General features: G+C 35.0%; 1 long non-coding RNA gene across 2 annotated transcripts in view; it reads right to left on the minus strand.

The window, feature by feature from the left end:
* Nucleotides 1-3,363: 3,363 nt before the first annotated feature.
* The window catches only part of LOC149749781 (uncharacterized), a 76,344-nt gene continuing 65,878 nt past the window's right edge, over nt 3,364-13,829 (minus strand). For both annotated transcript variants that reach the window (XR_016392521.1, XR_016392522.1), the window contains one exon: nt 3,364-10,320. This is a non-coding gene — a long non-coding RNA (uncharacterized LOC149749781). The remainder of the gene's footprint in view (nt 10,321-13,829) is intronic.

Here is a 13,829-nt window from a genome sequence, read left to right on the forward strand (position 1 = left end):
CTTGCATGATGCCGCCTCATGAACTTTTACACTTATATTTATGTTGCTTCTTGTAAAACATTATTTCCCTATAAATCCAACAGTGATTAATATTATAATTAATACTTTAAAAAAGGAATTGATAAAAGTGCTTTAGAAACCTCTTTCGAATACTGATAATGTCTTACTTAGGATGTTAAGACCATACCTGTCTTGCTCCTACTTCAGGTCCACTCTTAGAAATCTCTGAATATAAAATGCGGTGGTATCCCATGATATTATCCACAATAGTCTTCTCTAAGCCAGATTTGTCACAGTCATGTCAGCCTTCTTCACATCCTGTCACACTTTAGCAGTTATAAAGATTGATTCCTTGTGATTTTTCGTTAAGTCTCCCTTTCTGAGGCTTGTTCATCCTGGTGTTCTTACCTATAGGACAAGGTTTCAAGTCCATGGGATGGTAAGTCTGCATTACCTAGTTATTCCAGTCAGGAAAGATATATGGAGAGATGGCCAGTCTATAAAAGGTAACCTGATAGAGTCAAACATAGTTAAGAATCTGGTTATTTATTTCGAGAGCAGCTCAAAATTGTGATATGTCTGCTAAGAGTTGGGGCACTTCTGACTCAATCATAACTGAAAGGATTCTTTAGGGACTCTATGAAATCAAAAGATTAAATTAAGACAAGTTAAAACAACTTTAGAAGGCTGACAGAAATGTTCTACATCTTGAAAGGGATAGTGGTTACATGGGTAAATATATCTGTCAAAAGTCATGGATTCACACACTTAAAATGTGTGCATGTTCTCTGTATAAACATAACTTGAAAAGGTTAACAACCATTTTACAAGAGTAACTTTACAATGGAGAAACACGTCAAACACTACCTCAGCCAGGTGATCAAGGTTAATATCAACAATGATAAGCCACATTGATAGTATATACCCTTGATGTTATGTGATAAAATTGGCACTTTACCTCTGTGATCTCCTCCCCCAAACCCATAACCCCATTATAATTGTGAGGAAAACATCAGAGAAATCCCAGTTGGGAGACATTCTACAAAACACCTGGCCAGTACTTCGCAAAAGGGCCAATGTCATCAAAAACAAGGAAAGCCTGAGAAACTGTCACAGTTAAGAGGAGCCTAAGGAGACATGATGACTAAACATAATGTGATATCCTGGATGGGATCCTGTAACAGAAAAAATACACTAAGTGAAAACTAAGGAAATATGAATAAAGTATGAACTTTAGTTAATAATAATGTATCAATATTGTCATTAATTGTGACAAATTAATATAAGGTGCTAATAATAAGGGAAAGTGGGTGTGGGGATATCAGAACTCTCTGTACTATCTTTGCACCTTCTTTGTAAATATGAAGCTCTTCTCCTAAAACAAAAGATTATTAAAATCATTCTCAATGAAAGACAAGAATATACAATACAAGGGAGCTCAAACATATCCATGAAGGAGGCAGTGTTCATGTTATATAATTTATTGTCAAAATCTGAACATGTTTTGAAGTAGAAGGGGATGCAATTAATAATTGTATCAGGACAAGAGGCATAAACTGAGATGTATGGTCCCCCTAAGTACAAAGTCATATTAAATATCCAAGCTCTTGTTTCACACTTCCTGTGTCTCAATCCAAACTCTACCACTTGCTAATTAAGTAAATTATTTCACCTCACTGAGCATTATTTGCAATTTGAGAAAGAGAGTAATACTTACCTTGTAAAATTTGGGAGAATTAAATGAGATGATCAAATTAAAGAGCTTACTTAGCAAATGCCTGGCACATAATCAGTACTCAATAAATGGTAGATGACAATTTGTGTATATTTGGACATTAGCGAATTTTGCTAAAGCATGCCTGCATAATTACACTGAATCCTCTACACTAATGTATCCTCTTGTTTTTCACCCTAACCAACAGTAGTCATACAAATACTTACTCTTTAATAGTTAGCTCAGATGTGACATGACAACTTCTAGGTCCCACCCAGGATGTGTTAGGAGACTGAATGTCGTCTAGAATAATGATGATGAAGGTTATCATCATAACCATCATCATCATAAATGATACTGACTACATAGCTTCTTTTCCTTTCAGTAGCTCTCACTTCACCTTATCTTGGTGGGTCTGTCAGTATCATGGTCCCAGCACCCAGCTGCAGAAGTGGTACATGGACAAGGCTGAGGCACATCCTCTTAGATACAGAGATTGCTCCAGAAATGGGCCTAAGACTAAAGCAGAGTCAATAAATGTCATGTGAGGAAAAGAGGTAACTTTACCTTTGGAGTCATGACCTCTAATGACATTAACCCAGATCTGCTAATTGTCTTCTTTGCAACAATGTGGAAAGACAACTCAGAAGCAAACAAAATTAAGAGGTAGAGAAGGAGATAGAATTCAGGTGCCATGGTTTGAACTCCTGAGTCCAGCTGTGCATGCACTCAGGAGTTCAAACCAGGAGACCAGCTGTGCATGGACTCAGGAGTTCAAACCTGAATGCAACCTCATGCAAATTTTTTTTCCTACTTAAGCTAGTTTGAATTCCTTTTTCTGTCACTTACAATTGAAGAAGCCATAAGTAATAGAGTGAATTGTCTGTCTCACTCTGCACTTGCCTACAATAGCTTTTATACTATTCATGGTTTCTTGAATTTTTTTTCCCCTCCCTGGACTTACATCTTGGATAAAGACTGAAGTTCAGAGACTTGGTGTTTAACAACTTGGAATCCTTCCCTCTTGGTTGATAATTTGTAAATGTTGGCTGAATAAATGAATTATACAGTTCTTACACAGGTGAACTCAATTACTGGTCCTCCATCATTAGAATTTGCAAACAGTATGTGAATAGAAGGACACACTCTCTGGTTTGATTCTGGACATTTTCCTCCTCCATTATCGTCTTTATTTCAATCTGTTATGAGGTCATTTTTCTCTGATGCCTTGCTTCTCCTTGAAGAACAGGTTTTTGTGAGATAGCTCACACATACTCTTTATTTGTTCATTATTCCTGCATTAAAGTTCAAGGGGCTTTTCTTGTTGTTTCATGTTAGTCTTTCATCTGTATAGCTGTCATTTTATTTCTATGCATTTGCAATTCCTTGCTCACATTTGCTCAATGGGAATATTCTCCATACTCAGCAGACCTCTTTCAATTGTAAGTGATGCAAACCTAACACAAACTAGATGAAGCAAAAAAAAAAAAAAAAAAAAAGGTTACTTTGTTGACTCATGTAGCTGGATGTCCAAGGGGCAACCTGAGCTTCAGATACAGCTGGATCCAGGTGATTAAAGAAGTCTTGAGGTGCTTTATCGTTCAGGGTCTGTTTGCCTTTGTATCTTTTTGCTTGGTGGATTAGTTCTCTCCTGTTGTGGCTAGGCTCTTTGCATTGACAGGTAAGATAATCACTGTCCCAGCTACTTTATAAAATCATTACAGGTCAAAATGCTAAAGTAATAGTTACCTCTATGCCAATGACCATAGAACAAGTACAGAAAATAGCATGAAAGTAATCTAGTTGGGCAAAGCTGAGTCATGCTTTACACCAGGAAGTGATCAGACACTGTGGCTGAGAGACTCAAGAGAACTATGTGGGTGATAGAGGAACAATTCCACACTGGGATTAATAGCTGTTCACTAATACAAAGTAAAAAAAAACAACAAAAAACAAAAAATAATTCCCTTTTATTGTAACTAGGGAAAGCTAGTCCTCAAGATAGCCCTTTCTTCATGACTTTTTCCGTCTTTCATTCTAAGACACATCTGGACATCAAAGTGGCAAGCTTAAAATCCCCATCACCATCACCATACTCTACTCTAGAGTCTGACTGCCTTGTCCAGCCATCAAAGACAAATATTTAACTCTTTTGGCCTATTACATGTAGGGTCACATAATACAAAAAGTTAACAAGAACTGAGTTCAATTAAATTAGAATATTAAATATTTTTGTGGACTCTCCACACCCACCAAGCACATAGTCAACACTCATGCAGCCCACTTCACCTGCTTGCATTAAGGCTTGACTCCCACACCTGCCTCACTTCTTACAGCCACGACTGTTTTCCTTAGAATTTCTAAAATATCACAATGGACTGCTTAAAATCTTGGAACAAGTGTCTACTCACAATAGCTAACATATGGTAAGATTATCTTCAGTTTGGTGTCTCAGTTTGGATCTAGACTGTACATTATTTAGATCAATCGTTCTCAACCAGGGGTAGTATTGTCTCTGGTGGATATCTGGCATTCTCTGAGACATTTCTGATTATCGTGACTGAGTAAAAGACTGTCATATCTCCATGTATCTGGTGGGTTGAGGCCAAGGATGCTGCTAAACATTATACAATGCATAGGACAGCAAACAACAAAAAAATGTGTCACTCCAAAGTTTTAGTGCTGAGGTTGAGAAACCCTGATCGAGATGAATACATTTTGGGGAAATTTTTATTTTATTATTTAAATTCTTTATCACATACAGTATGAAGAATATAAACAGGTGAAGAAATAATTATTTGAAGGAAAAATGCAGTAGGCAAGAATAATTATTGATGATTTTAATTCTCTTTATAACTCTTTTCTTTCATTCTTTCTATTTTTTTTTTAAGCCATCATGTCCTATTATGGAATTCCAATTGGGTTCTTAGATCTTTAATAGAACAAAAACATGAAATAAAAATCAAAAAGCACTAAAACACAAGAAACCATGTTCCTAGTTCCCATTGTATCTTTTAGTAGAGTTATGACTTGGGAAAATCATTTAATCCCTTAAAAACTAATTTTCCAACTTTTCAATATGAAATATTTATATTAAATTATTGTTTTAAAATAAAATGTTAATCTACTAAAGAAAAACACAATGTAAAAAGAAACCCAAAGAAATGCTATGAGGGGAGAAAACCAAGGAACCAAAAACCCTAATTTAGCTTACCTTCTTTCTCCACAATGGTACTGAAACAGAAATTCTTCTAGAGTCATCTCACTAATCACTGAATTCAATGAACTCTATTTTCCTTTCCAGCTCTAATGTTTAATTACTAAATCAAACTTTATCTGTCCTAGGCTCCATTTTTAAAATATTTTGCTCTCTATCAAGGATTAAAGTTTGACCTAATAAAATAACCAAATCTATCCTCTTAGAAACCATCAGGGAATAATATTTCTGAGATAAACAGAGAGGAATCTTAGAGCATTATTCGAATACTTATAATCTCAAGAATAATGCCAGTCTAGAGCAGGTGACATTTTACATGAGGATGCCATTTTGCTTCTGCCAAATTATGTGAGAAGATGGTTTATTCAAGACTTGTCTAAAAGGGACAGCCCCAAAATGCCAAGCCACAGAGCAAGCCATGTTCCAGAAACAGGAACAAGTGATGGAAGATCACTCCCGACAGCATTCACTTGATATAAGAAAACAATATGTCTCACATACAGAAAACCAGTTAGGAATTGAAAAGAAAATTTTAAGTATGAAACAAAATGTTCTTTGTTAACCAGTGGATTCTTCTAAGAATGTTTATGTCCAAAATTTCAAATAAGATTTTGGAATGCCAGAAAATGAGCAGGAATGTAAGACCAGTAGAAGTACTTACTAAGAATGTGTTCATCTCTTCTAGTTTGTCCATTTGTTGGTGCATAATTGTTCATAGTAGTTTCCCATATTCCTTTCCATTTGTGTGGTATCTAGGTGTAATGTACCCTCTTTCATTTATAATTTTGTTTATTTGAATCCTCTTTTATTTTCTTGATAAGTCTAGCTAAAGGTCTGTGTGTTTTGTTTATCTTTTCAAAAAAACTCAAGTTTCAGGGATCTTTTCTATTTTCTTTTTAGTCTCTCATTCATTCATTTCTGCACTGATCTTTATTTCTTTCCTCCCACTAACTTTGGTCATAGTTTGTTCTTCTTTTTCTAGTTCTTTGAGTTGTAAAATTAGGTTGTTTATTTGAGATCTTTCTTTTTTCTTCATGTAGGTATTTATCACTAAAAACTTCCCTCTTAGAACTGCTTTAGATGCATTCCATAAGTTTTGGTATATTGTATTTTCATTTTTATTTGTCTCAAGAAATGGTTTTGATTTCTCTTTTGATTTCTTCCTTGACCCACTGGTTGTTCAGTAGCATGCTGTTTAATCTCCACATATTGGTTAATTTTTCAGTTTTCTCCTGGTAAACTAGGAGAAACTAGGAAACTAGGAAAACTTTTAGTTTTATGCAACTGTGGTACAAAAAGTCTTTTGATATGATTTCAATCTTCTTTATTTTTTTCAAAGAAGACAGTCAAACAGGTACATGAAAAAGTCCTCAACATCAGTAATCACCGGAAAAATGCAAAACCACAATGAGATACCATCTCATACCTGTCAAAATGACTATTATCAGAAAGACGAGAAACAACAAGTGTTGGCGAAGATGTAGAGAAAAGGAACTCTCCTGCACCATTGGTGAGGGTGTAACTTGGTGCAGCCACTATGGAAAACTAAGAGGGTTCCTCAAAACATTAAAAATAAAACTACTACATGATCCAGCAATCCCATTTCTGGGTATATATACAAAGGAAATGAGAACAGGATCTTGGGAGAGATATCTGCACTCTCATGTTCATTGCAGCATTATTCACAATAACCAAGATATGGAAACAACCTAAGTGTTCCTCAGCAGATGAATGAATAAAGATGAGGTGGGGGGTGTATATACATATGTACATATTATTCAGCCATGAGAAAGACACCTTGCCATTTGTGACAACATGGATAGAGCTTGAGGGCTCTATGCTAAATGAAATAAGCCTGACACTGAAAGACAAATATTGTATGATCTCATTTACATATGGAATCTAAAAAAACCAAACAAACAAAACCCAAAATTCATAAAACTTGTAGAAACAGAGAAAAAAAGGGTGGTTACCAGGAGCTGGGAGGTGGCAGAGAAGTGATATGTTGGTCAAAGGTTATAAACTTCTAGTTATAAGATAAATAAGTTCTGGGGAATCTAATGTACAGTATAGTAATTTACGTTAATAATACTGTATTATACACTTGAAAGTTGCTAAGAGAGTATATCTTAAATATTCTCACCACAAAATATAAATGGAAATTATGCTACATGATTCAGGTATTAGCTAATGTTATGGTAGTAATTACTTTGCAATATATACGTGTATCAAGTCAACATGTTGTACACCTTAAATATACCCAATGTTATATATCATTTATATTGAAATAAAGCTGGAAAAAAGTACTTACTAAGTTTCTTTGCTTCATGCTTTCTCCTCTCTTAATCAACCTTACCAATTATTTTGGTTTAAGATTTTCTGCTAGGTTTCCCCTTTGATGCATCTTTCCTGGATGTCTTTGTGAAGAAAACACAAATGAATAGAAATTCTGTTGCATGGCTCTGTCACTATCTGAGTGTACACTTGACTTCAGAAGGTCTTTATTTGCACTGAACCTTTAAACATATTGAAATTCCAATATTTGGGCTTTCAAATCTAATCAAACTTATCCTGGAGTAGAAGGGATTCACACCTCAACACAAACAAGGTTTCTTTCAACCTATCACATGGGTGGACTTTGAGGGCGCGATGCTAACTGAAGTAAGTTGGAGAAAGACAAATACTGTAGGATATCACTTATATGTGGAATTTTTAAGAAGTCAAATTCATAGAAACAGAGACTAGAATGGTGGTTACTAGAGGCAGGGGGTTGGGGGTAATCAGGAGATGTCAGCCAAAGAGTACAAACTTCCAGTTTTAAGATGAATAAGTTCTCTGGGTCTAATTACGTTACGGTGATTTTAGCTAATAAAACTGTTTAATATACTTGAAAGTTGCTAAGAGTAGACCTTAAATGTTCTCACCACAAAAAAGAAATGGTAGTTACGTGACATGATGGAGGTGTCAGCTAGTACTATGGTAGTGATCATTTTGCAATATATAAATGTATCATATCAACATATTGTATACCTTAAACTTACACAATGTTATATGTCAATTATATCTTAATAAAGCTGGAGAATTTTTTTTGAATTCCTGTTGTTTCTTTCTCTTCTTTCTTTTTCTATTAGTGTTAAATATCTTGGCTTTTTCTTTTTATTCCAAAGCAAAATTTCCCAAGTGACTAATATAGAATAGTAATCCCAAAAACTGTTTTTTTTTTTTTAAAGAAAATAGATGACCAAATATACCCTCTTTTGGATATTCTCCATTCCCATTTGCCAAATAAATTTTCTGAAGTCCTGCAGCAAAATTAACTTTTTAAATTGTTTCCTCAAGATATCTCACAAGTGAACTCTCTACCCCAACGCTCTCCTTTATATTTTTCAAGTAATAGCTACTAAAACCTGTGAAGATAGCAGAACTCATTCTGGAAAATGCTGGTCTTTTAATTTGTATTATTTCTTTCCTCCTCTTTCCTTCTTTCCAAGAATTTGCAATCTTCATTGTGGCTCATATGTTACTCCCTTTGTAGCAAAGCACTTTTGCAAGAATCCCCAGTGATGCTGAATGTCTGATTTTAATAGTGTCTTTTAAGTCTTCATCATAATTGAGTTTTCTGCAAGGTACAAGAAACCTCCCATCATTTACTACCTGGTTCTCTTTGTCCCTTGATTTTCAAGGAACTATTTATCATCTGATTCTCACTCCTTTTATATGTCTCTTTTCCCCCCTGATTCTCTTTGTATCATCTTATAAATACGTCTTCACCAGGAATCCACTAGTTCTACTCTTTCTTTCGTTTTATTTCCTCTTCTTGTGTGATCTCAATCACTGCATCCGTTCAATTACAAGTGTATACTAATGACTCTCAAATCAGTATCGCCTGCCCAGACTCCAGTCCTGAGCCTAAGAATCAAATTTCAGTGGTTCCCAAATACTAGTCCGTAGTTTACAAACTTTGGGTAGGAATTTCGTGTTTCTTTTTTTTTTTTAAGCTTGGCGCTCATTAGAGTGCCTTCATCATTACACATACTTAATACATGTTGGTTAAATCAAAACTTTGAACCAAATTAACTACATGGCTTAATAATACATCTGAAAGTTTGAAGTCTATTTAACTTGCCATTGGTTAAATCACTTAATTTCTTTGTCAGCTCCATCTGAAAATTGGAGAAGATAGACGAGATAATTGCTATGATTCCTATTAACATTACCTTTCAGTTTCTAAAGTCTCTATTATCTCTTTTAAAATGAAAAGAATCTTGTAAAAAAACACCTAAAACAAGAGGAGCCTTAACTAAGCAGTTAAGTTATTTCAGTTTGAATGCATTCATTTAATACACTTTTCTGAGTGCCAAATATGTGTCAGGCACTGGGCTCACAATTTTATTCCGATAACTAAGAAATACTGGGTATAAACAGAAAGATAATTCTAAAGAATGTGACTTACATTTCCTTTTTAGGTCTTATATTTTCTTATATGAGTTTAAGAAATATTCCACCAAATCTTAATTGAAACTAAAATGAGTTTGAAAAGTGGCCTAAAAAACTCATAAATTCACTGTTAAGGGTACCACTAAATAAATATTTATGCTAAAATATTTTCATAATTTTTTAAACTTGTAATAAAGTCGATCCTAGTTGCAAGGGCTTAGAGGGCAGTCAAAAAACAACTGTACTGTGTTAAACATTAAATAATTACTTCATTTTGTGTTTGCTATAAATTTTGAAAATATAAAGGAAAATCAGAGAGAAAATAATATTAGCCTGATATTGATCAGAAGTGCTGGAAGGCAAAATAATGACATCTACTCATTATCAGAGTTAAGAGATGTTATGAATGGGGCATCTGGCACATAGCAGTTCACGAGCAGCAAAAAAAAAAAAAAAAAAAAAAAACTCCATAAAAGCATTGAATGGCACCCTGCTCACAGTATTTCAGAGCTACATATATGAATCAGAAATCTCAGGAGACTGAGAAATATTTAAATGTAACCCTCCTCACACTGGAATGAAGTACTTTAAAATAAATAGTAGCTGATGTAGACTGACAATTAGTGATAAGGGCACATACTTTTATCCAGATATTTTTACATCTTTAAAACTTGATCTAAATTATCAAGTAAAATTTTACATAAAATACTGAAGAAAAACTGGCATAAGAATAAGTGACATAGGGGCCTATTTTTAATATGTGAAACGATGTACTTTTAGTTTTTGTGCTTGGTGGGATTTACTACATAAAGCATGGATGAGTGTTTGTTATCTCCCTTTTAGACCCTCACTGCATTCAGAGTCCAGTCCTTATTCGCCTTGGTCTTCCCAACACATAGTTGAGTAGGTGTCCAGGAGAAGGGGCTCCAGAAGGCTACTGAATTCGACCAAGCTAAAAGACAAAAGAAAAGAAATACAAAATACATGCATGATTGATATGATTATATAAAATGTGTGTAAACATGGGAGAAGCCCTTTTAACTGGTCTCAATTTAACTAACCTATTGGGTTAACTAAGAATACCAATTTTCTTTGCAAGACTTAAAACTTATGTTCATCAACCAAGGACTGCACCAGGATACTAAATTATGGTCTAATACTCTCCCATTTCTGCCACCACCACATAAGCTGCATGTTTATCAAGAATAATTTGTGCTTTTTCTCAATTTGTTTCCCCCAGGTGTCCTTTTTATTACTTCTTTGTTATTTATATAACCTAATGGAATATGAGCATGGAAAGAGCAGTTCTTTTGAAGTCTGTGCTTAATGGTTTCAAAATACTTAAGCAGGTTACAAACAAAGTCTTGAATTATGTATAGAAAAACATAATTTTAAAAATTAGGCAGAGGAATATAAAATCTATGAGGATTATAGTCTTGGATCATTTTACAAATACATTTACGTTCTCATTTCACTTAAAAAAGACAAACAACATGGAAATAAAAGACAATGCATTATAAATACAGTTTATACAAGATAAGTAAATTCATGTTAAGATACAAAATAAAACAAAAACAAAAACCAAATAACAGTAAATGTAGCCCTGCTTCAAATTATTGTAAAGTGAATGACAGTTAAAATAGTACATCTATATCAAACATTTTTAAATGACTCCCCTCTTTAAATTATTTCTGTCATTAATTGACCGGTGAGGCCAGTCATAGTGAATAAAAAAAGACTACTCTGTCCAAACTAAACATAATATATGATACCAGATGTCAAAATTTAAAACACTTTCCTAGTACCTCTTCTTACTGGTAAGCCAATTTCTTTCTTTGTGCCCATTCTACCATGAAGGCTTGGCCATGAAGTTTGTTACCTCAGGTAAAAATAGAGCAAGTTCAGCACAGAATAACACAGTCACGATTCAGCTTCAAGTCTCAATGCTGACTTATTTTTTTTCCTATTAGAAAAAACTTATCTAATACCCTATGTCAACAACAATATCAGAATCTCAAAATTCCAAGGGATCTTGTAGCTAACAAGGTAGAAGGCAGTGTTGGATGAAAAAATATATATTAATTAGATGTGTATTTTAGTTAGTGGTCTCACAGTCATTTATATATAACTTTTAAAAAAACCTCTTCTTGCAAGAGAGGTACCTAGAAAATTATTTTGCTTTGAAGGTCTGCTTTTTAAATTGCATGGTGATGCCTCTTCACTTGCTAAGTACCCTGAAAGTTCTTCCCTCTGAAAAGGATTTGCTAGCTGTTGTTTATAGCTAAGGAAAGAGAGTGGCTTGATATGTTTAAGAAGAGAGTAGACATGAGATACTGTCAGGTCTGCACAGGATTGGAGAGGGATCTAGAAGGCCTGGTACACCCCCAGTGGAATTGCTGAGGATTGAGAGCTAAACTTCCTGGGGAGGCTGAGACCACCATGGTAAGGGAATAGGTAGCCATGGGATGGATGCCTTGACATGAAGAGTCTATGCCAGGACCTGGAAAGCAGGCATTTCAGATGCTCTCAGAGCATCTGAAGCAAAGAAAATCAAGATGGAGCCAAGTTACTGCAGAAAGGGAACCACTGTACTCTGAAAAGACCATGAGTTATACCAGCTTTAAGCTACTTCAGCAGCAGGTAGAGCAAGATGTGAAACCATGACTCAGAGTCTAGTAAAGATCACTTATGGTAATCTAGAATTTATTATAAGTCAGGAAGAGAAGAACATGCAGACCATAGGCCCCTTTGTCAAATCTCTGGGCACAGGTAGGTATCCCCGTGCACCTAGAGCGGGCCTGCATTGGGAAGGAAACGATGGAACACCCTTTGAGATGGGATGAATAACCTTGATAGTAAGTGTGAACTATGACTTCACTGAGTATTCACCTCATAATGAATTACATTCCCTTAGGAAGTTTAAGTTTTTCTGAAGTACACTTATGGAGGAATAAAGCATCATATTTTATTCTTTCCACATTTGAGTGGGAGCAAATACAGTTTTTACATATATATATATGTATATATATATACACACACACATACACACTCAAAGATATATACATACAAATCTAAGAATAGAAAACTAAAGTATCTGGGAGGAAAACCATCTTGATCTCTCTGCAGAGAAAAAAATATTTGTTCGATTGATTCTATGGAAATTGGAATGAATGAAAATGTGTAGCTCTAAGAGTCTTCGTTTTACTTATTAAAATGATTTATGAACAGTTTTGAAAAACAGAAACTCTTTGGTATACACCCTCAGAATGTTTTCAGACAGTCATAAGAATTCATGTCCCAGAGTTAAATTATTCTGATAGATGTAAATATCAATATCAAAGAAGTGCAGAATAAAAAATTCTTACTTCTTAAGTGAAAATGGGATATTGAGGCAGTTAACAGCTGAGGGTAAGACGGGGGAACCCATCTTAGATGAGGTGCACAGGAAAAGTATCTCCAAGTAAGAAACATGTCAGACAGGACAGAAACATGAGAAGGGACTAATTACAAAAGGAGCTGAGAGATAGAATAAAGAAAAAGAAAAGAGAAAGGAAGACAGAAAGGCTGATAGGAAGGCATTCAGGTTAAAGAAAGGAAAGGAAGGAAAGAAAGGGAAAGAAAGAAAGAGAAAGATTCTTCCTCTGGGGAAAAGTGTGAGGCTAGGTGTTGGAAAAGAGATCGGAGCACAGAACTAAAATAAGAACAGAGTAGCTGCAGTGAGACGAGCAAGGTGGAAAGTGACACCAGATGACACTGGAGCAAAGGTCAGCAGCCAGGACATGGCAGTCATGAGAAGGCCTTGCTGTAACTGCAAAAATGTAAGAGCTGTTCATTTTTGAAATACCAAATGTCTGACAGGGCAAAAAGAAATGAGTTCTTTGCCATGATTTAAGAATTCTGTGATCACACTTGCCTTCTAAAGTACGAAAATCCTTTCTATCACAAACACTTCTCACAAACACTTCTCCACTCTGTCGAGCTATGATGCTCTTCCTACCATCAATTCCTAATAATGCAAAGATGCCCAGTGTACGAGCACTGTAGAGTGTGTGTGTGTGTGTGGTTTCAGAAAATAATAGTGGTTTTTTTTTTTCCAATAGGAACGAGAATGTTTTGAGGCTCAAGAGTCTAGGCACACACAGTTCAACGGATTTACTTTGGGTCATACGCCTGGTCTACCACCTAGATCTACTTTATCATTTTCCTAACTGTGGTCCAGAATAGCCACAGGCCATGAGTTCTAACAGATGTGATTTCCTCCTGTATTTATAATGACTGCTTCCATATTTCTTCCTCTTCTCTTATAAACTCTGCGTCCACAGTCTAATCCCCACCCTCCTTGGAGTCAACTAACAAACCTATTTCATACTCTATTAATGATTCTTTCTTTTTTCATTTTTCCAAATATCTTTTCCAAAGCAGAGATTATTAAATAAATTATTTCCCAGAACACTCAGAAAT

Source organism: Delphinapterus leucas, chromosome 3 (assembly GCF_059928025.1).
Source record: "Delphinapterus leucas isolate spDelLeu-1000000601 "Yukka" chromosome 3, BTC_Dleu_Yukka2, whole genome shotgun sequence".
NCBI lineage: Eukaryota > Metazoa > Chordata > Mammalia > Artiodactyla > Monodontidae > Delphinapterus > Delphinapterus leucas.